Source organism: Melospiza melodia, chromosome 4, assembly GCF_035770615.1.
Source record: "Melospiza melodia melodia isolate bMelMel2 chromosome 4, bMelMel2.pri, whole genome shotgun sequence".
Taxonomy (NCBI): domain Eukaryota; kingdom Metazoa; phylum Chordata; class Aves; order Passeriformes; family Passerellidae; genus Melospiza; species Melospiza melodia.
The window spans coordinates 90,391,651-90,403,879 of record NC_086197.1 but is presented as its reverse complement, the minus strand read 5'-3'; the positions used below and the strand labels follow the sequence as shown (position 1 = coordinate 90,403,879).

The 12,229-nt window shown below is 39.3% G+C and overlaps 1 long non-coding RNA gene across 1 annotated transcript; it reads right to left on the bottom strand.

The window, feature by feature from the left end:
- Positions 1-7,355: 7,355 nt before the first annotated feature.
- On the bottom strand, positions 7,356-10,984 carry LOC134418110 (uncharacterized). The gene is made up of 3 exons (XR_010027701.1): positions 10,847-10,984; positions 10,058-10,186; positions 7,356-7,511 (listed from the first exon to the last, which is right to left on the bottom strand). It is a non-coding gene; the product is annotated as an uncharacterized LOC134418110 (long non-coding RNA).
- Between the last annotated feature and the right edge of the window lie 1,245 nt (positions 10,985-12,229).

Genomic DNA, 12,229 nt, shown 5'->3' with positions numbered 1-12,229 from the left:
ATGGTTGGACTTGATGATCTTAAAGGTCTTTTCCAACCTAAACAATTCTAAGAGACTATGATCTTTGCCTGCCCTGATCAAATTTTTGAACAAGGTTCTTTGTCCTTTGTTTTCCCCAAAATAATACAAGATTAAGAATTCTGTTACAAACTGAAGTATTGTATGAAATAGTACTGGGAATTTACCTGCAAATAAAAAATTTGCAGAAATCTTATTTGCAGTGAAATTAATCTCAATTGCAATGGAAGTCTGCATTGCCAGCAGACTTATTTATTATCTTTTTCTGGTCCTCATATAAAAGGATTACATATGTCCAAATAGTCTTTCATTTCAGGAGTTAATGATTGGCTGTTATTCTTTAAAATCTGGAATTGCCTAGCCAGCTGAAGAACCTGATTATGGGAACTACAGGTCCCCTGTATATCACATACAACCTGGTAAAAATGTGGGTGCTACAGCTTATTGGACATGAGGGGAAAGAGCAGCTCAAGAAACAGTTCTTGATTTTGTAATATGCATTCTAACTTTCCAGTTGTTCTCTAAACTCTTGGCAACTACTGCTCATCTCCCTTTTCACAACTCGAGATGCACATTAGGCCCATGTCCAAGGTTTGTTTGCAGCAAGTTATCCTTGAATCTTTGTTGGTATTGTTTTGTTGGAAGTTTTTAATTGTTGTTGGATAAGGGTCCTTTTCACCAAATGTGTATCTGATTTGGCCCACAGAGAGAAGAAAGAAAGAAAAGTGTCACCCTATAACACTTTGTATCATGCTGAGCCTTAAATTAATATTTTATGTGCTTACTCTGCTTTCATTTCATCTCTTTTTTCTGTTCAGAAACAGTTGTATCCCATGCTGCCAGTGTACAGAGCCTATAGTATTTCATATTAATGCATTCTTACACAGGGACTGGGATGGTTAGGGAGGCCCTTGCTGAGGGATGGGAGCTGTCAGATAAAAGGGATGTTTACCAGTTAAGGTTTCAAACAGCAGTGCCATGAGAATATATTAATCAGCTGGAGATCTCAGACTGGAAGAGGAAACAACTTTTCCCAGTATCTGGTAAAAGACCTTTTTAGTCTAGCAGGCAATTAGCCAGCCATTGAATGGAGAGAGACAGTAAGTTGTAGGACAGATACAGGGAGTTCTCTCCAACAATTTCACTGACCATTGTGATTTTCCTCATATTTCAGTCATTTGTCAGACTCATCAAGCAAGAACAGGAAAAATACACAGTTGAACATTAAAAGGATCCTGAATTATAATGCCAAAGCTAGCTAAAAATAAATCAGATTCTTATCTTTTTGGCTCGAAGGCATCCTGGAACTAAAAGAAAGAAGAGACCAGACACAGCAAATTCAAAATTATTTCTTCACTTAACACAAGTGGGACTTAGCATGGGCACTCTCTGGAACAGAGCTTTAATGGTAGCAGTTGTGTGACACTCACAAAATTCAGGTGTAGATAAAAAGGCAGGCACTTGGTTCTCACTAAGCATCTAACCCCAGCTTTCAGCAAGTTTAACAGTTACCAGTTAAACCATGCCAAGAGAAAATCCTTAATTGCAGAGGTAAATTTTCACCAGTTGGAATTTATATTGGATTCTATGTGCACATACCCAACAGAATAAGGGTCCCAAGGGGAAAAAGGAACAGAAGTTACAACTCCTGCCCAGAACTAAAGGAACAGTCATACTATGCTGTCTGCTATCCCCCATACCAATTAATACCTGCACAGGTTATGTGGTGGTGATGCTGTAATTCTCTCCATCTTCCATCCAGTGGCTGTTATCAGTTCTGTTTCTGTGTGAGCCAGTCTGTCCTTTGGTAATGTCATGGTGTCTGTCCATTTGGTTGTTTTTGAGACCTGCTCCACATCACAGTTACCACTTCACAACCTCTGCAGCAGGAATTCCTTACAGTACAGCCCTTTCTGCCCCTCTCTAAAATCTGATCCAAACTGTTCTGCCTCAAAAGCTGTCCAGTGTGAATGGACATGCAGATGTACCTTATTTTCCTGATATTGAATGACTCCCTGCTTGATTCTTTTATTCTCAGACTTACAAAAAGTGTTTATCTGTAAGAGTTTGCCATCCTGAATTATCTTTTTTCCTGTGCTCACCCTGAGGACCACTAGAAGGTTGTGCAAGTCTCCAGCTAGCTCACAGCATGCCCAGGCACAGCTGTCCCAGAAGTCTCTTTCTGCATTGCTTAAATGAAATAGCTGTAAAGAAATAGGGAAAGTAATGTGAAAACAGGGACTTAAACTGCTGTATGGTCGCTCATGGAAAATGGGTAAGCAGACAGACAAAAATAGAAGTTGTCTTGAAGTGTGCAAGGCCACAGAATAGTGCTGCAATTGATGTTCACTCCACTAAATAGGTGGGATGGATACCAAATGACTTTAATTTATCCACTTAGCTAGGCAGATAAGACTAGACTCAGGGGACTTCAAGAACATTTCCTAATATGACTTTTTCAGGAAGAGATTGCAAGGAATAAAAGTATAAGCCATGCTTCCTCTCCTGCCCTATTTTTGGACAACACTGGCCTTGTGTAACTCTCAACTTTTCAACTCTCTGAGAAGAAATGCTTCAGAGTTTCATCACAGTAATTTTAGGTTTTTGTTGTCAGGAACAAACATGCCTTCCTGAAGTTTTTTAAAAGCCCACTGCAGACAAAGATCCAGGTGCAACTTGCATAAGCAGGTCTATGTTAGCTCTAAATGAGCCAGTCTGGGTACTACAGCAGCAGCCTGTTATTGGGGCCCTGTGGTTACTCTGTGCTAAATTAGTGAATTAATGAACTAGTAACTAGAAAATGAGCAGGCTACACTGCTGGATAAATGCAAGTCAACTAGTTAAAATCAGCTTAAATTTGTTTGGAAAATCTGTAGTTACTCTACAAAGATGTACAAAGCTGAGAACTGTGTCTGTGATCTTGGACCTTAAATTGCACTCTGCCATGTAACAGTATATTACAGTCTCATTGCCAGCAGACCACTAAGTTGGAATTCAGGACCTGGAATCCCCAGCTATTTCTCAGCCTTACACTGAAATGAAATCCAACCAAGCTTGACCTTCTCCACCACCTGGTTTCATGGGTGGAATAAGAATTGGGCATGAGGCCAGCAAGCAGCAATGCTGTGCTCTGGCATGGTCTCTGATCAGGAGGAACTAAGGAGCTAGGGTTTGGTTATACTGAGCAGCACAACACTCTGCAGTTTAGACTGGACGGGGAAAGTTTAGACTGTTTTAGATTAATCATGTGCTGAATACTGTGTGTATAAAAACCTTTTATTTTTCTAAATTTAATGACTGCTTAATCATGCTTCCCCAGCAGACAGTAAAAGAGCATAAACACTTTAGATTCTTTCCCCATTTTCCTTAGAATAGTCTATCATTAATTTCCTCTTTCTTAAGAGTTATTTTGTGGAGGTTTCTAGGCTTGACCTCTGGATAACCATCCCTCGTTGTATATCGCAACATTTCACCCCATATATTGAAGCCCTTAGACTTTAAACAACTCTATTTTTACTGCATTCATCTTTTAAGGACTGTTTAATTTAATTAATGAGGTCATGACACCTTAAGTCCCAACTTCTGTTGGCAATGTTCAAAAACTTTCCAAAAAGCTATCTAAAAAGTATCATGTTTGTTGTCATGCTGCATTTATGTTTGTTTCCTAAGCAATGCAACAAAGACATCTATTAATGAAGAGCAAACACTCAGTTAACCACAGACAGTTTTTTAATCAAGTAGCATTTAATTAAATTGGAAAAATATCCTTTTGTAGGGCCCAAAATGTGGAACCTAAATAGAGATATATGTCAAATTGCTCTTCTTTGAAAAAGTACTACAGCTTGCAAGACAGTAATTTCAAAATGTCAAGAAACATTAGCACCAGAACACTTGAAATGCCAGAAATTTTTAGTTAAGTTTTTAGAGTTTTCATGCTAAATAACTTATTCATCTCATAACTCATTTAACCTCTTTCTTAATTTCTTTTTCTGAAGTGGAAAATTATTTGTTTCTACTAAGTGCAAGCAATCCCATACTCTAAGTTAATTAAAACATCTACATGAAACATCCCTACAGCTATCTTAATTGGTTTTTTTACTCCTGTTTTAATTTTTAGTGGGATTTCTATAGTACTTTCTTAGCATATTTTCCAAGAAAACAAGATTTGTATGAAGGGCTGGACTCCCTCTGATATATTTTTAATTAATTGCCTGATTTCAAATGAAGCTGGGCTTGTCTGCCCGTTATTAGTCTCAAAGTTACTGTGAGGACACTGGGGTAGCCACTACTGATGTGTCTCTTGACAGCAAATGAAGGGGAACTGAGGAGCCTTCTACTCTGTTTGGCAGGATTTGAATGAGTCAACCCATTCTCCTACTGTGGTCCCAGCAACAAGCTGGAAAAAGGCAAGCAGAGGGTGTACAAATGATGTACAAATGATGTACAAATGACTGGAATTATGTACAAATTACCAGAATTACAAGGTGGGGGGAAAGGCATCTGAGATATAGAAGGGAGCTGAGGGTATTGGAAGGAAGTCTAGGAAGCAAAGAAAAAGGCTGAAAGAATATTTTGATGGCATCATGGTGGGAAGTTGTAAAGAGCACAGAATACAAATTTTTTAAAAAACAACCTGCATTAGTTTTACTACTCATGAAACACAGTAGTGGTTTCATGGTTCAGCACTGTCTTATTTTTGGTGAGAAAAACTCAGCATGCCTTTATCAATATGCAGTTATTGACCATGGGGGGATTTAAGCGACTTGCCCTTGTAATTTTTGCAGTTTTTAAAAAAGTTCTGAAAAATCCTGAAACTGAATTCTTTTAACTTGGGTAGAGCACTGTGAGCTGGCTACCTTGAGCTACCTGGAGCTGATCTAGATACCTGGAGTTAAACACTTCTGCAAATTTGTCTGCAGTGTGTTATAGGAGATTTTTTTTCTTAGTATCAGTTCAATGGCAAATACTGTGTGCTGCTAGAGGATGCAGATGCTGTTCACACACTACATAAATGCATTTTGTAAAAATACACACTTAGGAAGGCTTTTTTAAGGGATCTCTTCTGAATGTATCTAAGGAAGTATGTGATTGAACAGCTCTGTAGAGGGATGCTTCACAATATGTTAAGGAGCTTTGGTGGTTTATTAGACTGTATGGTTGTCAGAGAGAAAGCATTGGAAATACAATGCATTTGTACATGATTCTTCACGTCGTAATTGCCACTCTATCCTCGACTGTATGTCTGTAATGGGAAAAGTAACACCAGGAAAATGAGTGGAATTATTATTTGTAGGCCTGCAGGGACTAACAGTGGCACGAAAACCTAATGGACCTATGAAAGAACACTCTGTCTGCAGAGGAGTGTGCTGTGCACAGGAAAGTGTCTGTACAGAACCTGCCCACCCAGGGCTGCTGTGTGGTGCCAGGGCAGCAGGCAGCACCGTGTTTCTGTGGGGGCTGTTTACCTAGCTCGGCTATCGTGATTTTCAAATGGGACTTTCCTACTGCACTGGAAAGAGTTTTTCACACTTTCTCACTTTGTAAAAGGCAGTTCCAGACCCTATTGTAAGGAGGTGTGTAGAGCCAAATAGCTGCTGATTAATGCCTTCTCTTCTGTGCCTGGAGAATTTTATGGATTACAGTGAATAACAGGCTAATTTGTTTCCTAAAGCATAACTTGACATAAATGTGATTTTCTGCACTACCTAACTTGGGTTAATGGAGTGTTGCTTCGATGTATTGTGTTTCTGGCATGTTCTGACTGTAACCATAATGTCTTTGTGTGACCTGAACTTCCTATTCATTACAAATTGGTGAATAGCAGTAAGCAGTTCAACAAACAGGTATTTCTTAAGCTGTCAAACTGAAAGCCTGCATAACCTAAAGAGAAGTGCAATCAGACCTGCCAACTGTAAACAATAAATACTTCTAAAATGTAGAATGGCTTACAAATAAAATAAAACTGAAAAGTTAGGTTGACCTGCAGCTCAGCTGTAGTTTATGAAAACATTAAGAATGTTTTCATAAGAAAACAAAAGAATGAAGGCAGCACCAGTGCCTGGTAACAACTCCCTGCTTTTCTGCTTTTTTCTCTTTCTGGTGCTTCCATGCACAGTGTAACACACTACAAGCATACAAAAGGAAAGGGCTGCAGGGTTCCTTGAATTGTTCCAGTCAACTCTCTTCATGTTTGACTGCTAACTCCCATGCATAGAGATTAGAGGGAGACTGGAATAGATTTAAAAGTCTATTAAGAAGCTGAAGCAGCAGCAGAGAAAGAAGTAGGTGCTCATTGCTTCATGCAGAAGCCTGAAAATGTACAGGTACTCCCCCTGTTTGGCCCTTCCTTTCACCTTCTCTCTGCAAGAAATTATTCAGAAATTTTTGAGTCTGCACACACTTATATCTGAATTTAAAAGGCTAATGTCAGTTTCTTAGTTAATTTTTCCTCCAGAATCTGCATTCTTCCAAACGATTTTATCTGTTCCAGCAGGAGTTTCAGAATTACTTTGGACATAATGTTATGTGCTGCACATTTCTATTTGATTTTCTGTAGCATCATTTACTGAGGCTAGACAGGAAAATGCCCAGACTTTCCAAACTGGAGCACCAGACTGCAGTGATAGTCTGGTCATTTTTTTGTGTGTATGTGGTAGAAATAGATCCACCCTTCCTTCTATTTCTACAGAATAAAGCCATCAATCCCAACTGTATCAGCACAGAATTTTTACCTGGACCCACACCCACAGGCAGCAGGCAAACATTGGTCAACAACAGAAAAAAATAACAATATATTAAGAAGTTCATTTAGATATTATTTTAAAGAAAGGGTTTTATTCTTGGAAAAAGTAGTATGACTGGCAGTGAACCAATTGTCAGGGAACAGAAAATAAGGAGCTGAGTTTATTAGTCAAGGCTGTTTGTCTTTTATAGCAATTCATCAAAAACATGCATGTGTTGGAAGCCCTAGAAAGATTAAAAGGTATTTTTTCAGTCCTGGAAGAGGAGACTGTCCTTTCAAGGACACAATGGTGCTTTTCAAAAGAGCAGTGACTGTGAAACTTGTCCATCAATGGAAGGCTCCTTTCAGAGCAAATCTCACTCTACTGCTTCAGGGAGCTATTCTCTAACATTCACAGTTGACTAAAATTATTGTTGCATAAAATATCTGTAAATTTTACTTCTTTGATATGAGTAAAAGACAGGGGAAAACCCAGATAAAACTTAAGCAATCACTTTCTGAATGGTGTCTGTTGAACCAGGCTCCTCCCTCACCACAAGCTAAGAAGAAGAAGAAGAAAGAAAACTCTGGACTTCAGTATTGAGGGCTTGCTTGTCTGACTTACCCCAGCTCAAACTGTGACTGGCCAATGGGACTTCAGCCAAAAACACTTCACCTCTCATTCTCTTTTCTCTGCTTTTTCTATTCCACTTCAACACACAGTTTCCACAGAAACAGAGCAGCACAAATAGCACAGGTTTTGGGTGCCTTTCTGGAGAAGTAAATGTAACAAAACAGTCTGCATTTAATGTCTCATTTTGCTGAAAAGCTTTATTACATTCAGAGGTTATCTGGATACTAAAAATTATATTTAGAATTCTCTCCTTTTTAAACCTTGTGTAGTAACTCCATGGATTGTCTGACAAACTGGCACCAGAAATATGAATCTAATACTCTATTTTATCACTTGGTTTAGGGCTTTTTCAGATTTCTTTCCTCCTTACTATTCATCAGCAACATTGACAAGGAACAGAATCAGGCAAACCACTGTAGCAGCCCACTATCCAGCTTCCACTGTGCCCCACAGCCAAACTTAGCATGATGTACAAATTATCCCTAACGCTGCACTCATTTCATAGCTACAGGGTAATTTTGTACACTGAAAAATACAGTGAAGGTGGTTGCTCTCAGAACATATTCCATGTTCCCAGCTGACCAGCTAGCACGTACCTGAGAGGATTCTGCTCCTCATCCTTGCCTGCATAGGACCCCTTATTTATCTGCCCCTAGTATGGCTGCACTGGCCCAGTGAATGCTCAGATAAAACAATCTGCTATGAAATGACACACTTAATATCACCTATTTTCTATTGGAAACCATGAATATTTTCTGTACTGCTTCTACAGAGTAGCCTGAAGTCAGTTGTGCTCTTTTTGTCAAGCAGCCAGGAGGATGCAGGGATTACTTTTGCCAGTGCTAATCACTTTGAACAACTCCATATGTGAATGATGAATGCCAGAGGTCTCCTTCATATATCCCAGTATCTTCAAACAGCAGGAAAGTGATGGGTGATAGAAAGGTGAAAGATTATTTGTATTCTGGATTTTATTGTCTACATGCAGAATTAGGCACATAAAGAAGGAGTACTACATTGTGGCTATAATCTGCGAGTTAGCCAAACTCAGGTACCAGGATTTTCTGTATGGATGATGAAGAATGAGAGTTTAAAGTCATTCATAACTGAGTAAAAAATACCCCAGGTATTCCCACCATCCATTTCACTTTCACATCCGTGAATCTTTGATATGAATGCTGTGACTTCTTAACAGTTTTTAGTGGCCAGATCCAGTTTGCACTGAGGAAAACAGGCATTTTACCAGGAGCTTAGTAAGGTACAAAATTTCACAGCAGTAACAGTGATCAAAGGCAGCTAAAATAATTCATGGAAAGCCCAGTGTGACAGCAGGCACAGGCAAGGCAGGCAGGCATGTAAAGAGCACACTCTGCTAACCCTGCAGGCCGCCCCATGAATGCAGCATGAGCTGACAGGAGAGCTCATTTCTCCCTCCACCTTTGTAGCCTTGGCTTTTCCTGCTGTGTGTGAGGCAGCAGCTTTGCTGCAAGAGAGGGTCCCACCCAGCATCACTCCCCAGCCCTGCTGCTCTGCAGCCCTCATCAGCCCTGTGGGCAGCTCACACTTCAGCCTCTGGGCCGTCCCAGCTGTTCCCTCCTCCTCTGCACAAACACAAGGAAGGCCTTTCACCCCTTAAAGGCTTTCTGAGATAATTGTGAATAGGGGCAGAAATACAGAATTATTCCTCCAACCCAGATCCCTATTTCATATTGTGTTTGCTCTTTACCATCTCTGCAAGAGCTGAAGGCTGCCACTCAGATCTGTGGGTGATCACATCCTGTTTTGTCTACACTGCTGCAAAGCTTTACAGCACCCCTGAGTCAATTGCCTAATGGTGAAATTAAGGTAAAAAGAGAAAACATATTTCACAGTTACCTCCCAATCCTATGCTTAAGGTTGATTTTCTATAGTCAAATGCATTTTTATTTTAAAATCAGCCTGTAGAGCACTATAATTTTTTTAGATATGAACAGACTTGGTCAAAAAAAAAACAAACCCTCTCTGCATAAAATTATCCTCATCTGTCTAGATAAGATGCTTCTTCACCTTTCTTTGATTGCCAACTAATTGACAAATGGATTTAGAGATTAATTTCAAAACAAAGCAGCTTTTTATTTAAAAGAAAATAATGGGTGAAGGGAAAAGGGGAAGCATCAACTTAAAGGTGATGGCCTATTAAACTCCTATAAACTGATAACTTGTTTTCTTGGAAAACCATTTTTGTCATTATTTTGGAAATCTGTATGATTCATTTTGGACTGTTTTCAAAATTCCTCAAGGAACCTTCTCGCTGAGATTGCGTTGTGAACAAAATTCTGTATTTTCAAAAAAATCTCTTCTTCATACGTTTATATTTTTAAATTTTGCATGGTAATGAGTTATCACCCCCACTTTTTGCTTCATGCAAGGCCTCAAAATAAGCATGAAAAATGCAAACAACATACATATGAAAAATACATTAGGCTTTTAATAGTTCTTTGGTTTTAGTTCTCTGTGGTGCTATTAGTGGCAGGTAAAAATCAGGTTAGTTAAGTGCAGCTGGTGCAAAGGGGTGTAAAATTACAACTTATCTGCCTGATTGTCTGTGCCCCTGGGAGGCATAAAACTGAACAAGAGTGAGAGCAGTTATTGCTGCTCTATTTTATTAGCTTTTTCTATAGACTGGGAACATCTCAACTTTGTACCTTCAGATTTTCAACGAGCATCTTGCGAGGAGATTGACTCAAGATGCTTCTCACTTGCGTTCTCTTCCTAGCCAGATTTATGCTCCCATCTGCTGAGATGTGCTATCCTGATTTCCCCTCCTAGGGAGCCTGAGAGTAGGAAGACATCACAAACTTATTAGAGCTTGCTCATATTTTTTTTCCACAAAACAAACCTCCTTTAGGTTACATTTAACAAAGTTTCTATGGGAATATACTGATACATTGTAATAGAGATTAAGATAATATTGTAATGATATCAACTGATGGATATATTAGATAATTTATAATAGAAGGGATTTTAATTGTTAAACCAACCAGAGGAAAAAAAATCAAGCTCAAACCACATATTATTTTTTTAATATATTTTACAGTATAACTCTGTATGTAAAAGGAGCACTTGACCAATGGAAAGAGAAAGAGGTCATGACTGTGAGCCCTTTGCCAGCTTCCACTTGGAAACCATGTTAAGGGTAGATCATAACAGGAGGTGACTGAGAAAGCCATCTTCAGTGAACTCTACTGATGGTCTCCACCTGCCAGGGTGGATCAGTTTTATCTCTGAAGCAGACCTTCAGAGCATTTCCCTCTTTCCAGACCCTGAATCATAGGAAGGGTGATCTCGTGCATTTTGTCTGTGATTCTCAGACACAGACAATTCTTTAATATGTCAGAGAATTCTTGTCGGTATTGAGAAAGGAGTAATAAACTTTTCTGAATATATTAGAAGACTTGGGAAACACATAGGAATGATCTTATTAATCTATTTACCTTGTGGTAGCACCTGCAGGTCCTTCAAAATGCTGGTTCTTCAGTGTATGAGGTACTTCATACCACTCCAAATTCCATCTGAGCTGATGGTAGGGGATGATAGATGAACACGTAGTCAACAGCGAAAACTAAGAGAAGGGTAATTATCATACCAAGCACAGTTGTAAGATAGAAGCTACTTAATTACTGACAAGGATTTTGAAGACAAGGAGGTACTTAATGTAGGAATTTTGAGGAGGAAAAATAAGTATTTTAGGGAAGCTCTCCTGCAAAAGATAGAAGCAAGAAGTTACATGACAGAAAAAGTTGGGCCAATGCATGGTAGAAGTCTTGCTGAACGTTTTCCCCAGCCAGATATTTTCAGCAAGATGTTTTTGCCTGGGAGAGGTGAAGAAACAACTTTTCAAAATACCACAGCCATAGTCAATGGCCAAATGACAGCAATGTTCAAATAACACATAGTTGATGTTCTAGCACTGGCTTCCTCCTTGGCACTACAGCTGTCAGAAGTGCCATTATCTGCCTTGTCAATCGCTAACCTCCATTGCTGCTTCCAGTCCACTGCTCACCTCTCCTCAGAAGTGTACTGAAGCCACTCCTGATATCCCTACTAGGATCTGGTAGGTTAATTAAGTTCAAAGTGTGAAGGCTGGACAGGGAGGGGGTAAATTAAAGCTCTGTAGAAAAGACAAAGATTTGATCCCCTAGGGCTTTATAAGATAAATCTCTGCTCAGACCTAAGGACAGCTGCATCTTTGCTCCTTTCTTTTTTTCCTATATGAGGTCTTTTATAAGCTAGTCATTGAGGAATTCATGCATACCTGGGATTTTTTAAATTTCGAGCAAAGTACTCCATTGTGTTACTTTCTTATTCTACTCCATGAGAGAAGGTAAGTACAAGAGATGAGAAAATAAGTTACCCATATACATATACCAGTTGTAAGTCTCATCACTAAGACTGTGAATACAATACAACTAGAGAATAAGAAGTATGAGACACTAAATTATTAATAGCCTGGCTCAGAGGAAGTCTGAGACAGGCTGGGATTGGGACATGACACACAGGGTCTTAAAAATAAGGACAAATCTACATGTTGAAGTTAATGAAAATACTTTCCTTGCACCAGTGCTTAAAATAGAAAAGAGGGTAGAAGATGACATTCTGACTGTATCAGAAAGCACTGACAGCACAGATCTGGCCTGGTTTTTAAAGTGATTTGCATAGTTACAGTGTAGGTTTTCAATGGTACATTCCCCTGTCCTGGGACTAATGTTCAATTAGCGCCACGTGTTTCAGATGCCAGGAGGCTCAGGAAGGCCTCATCTCGTGTTCACCATTCCCTGCTTTGGCTATAGCCGCCTTCAGAAATTAAACTTTTGTTC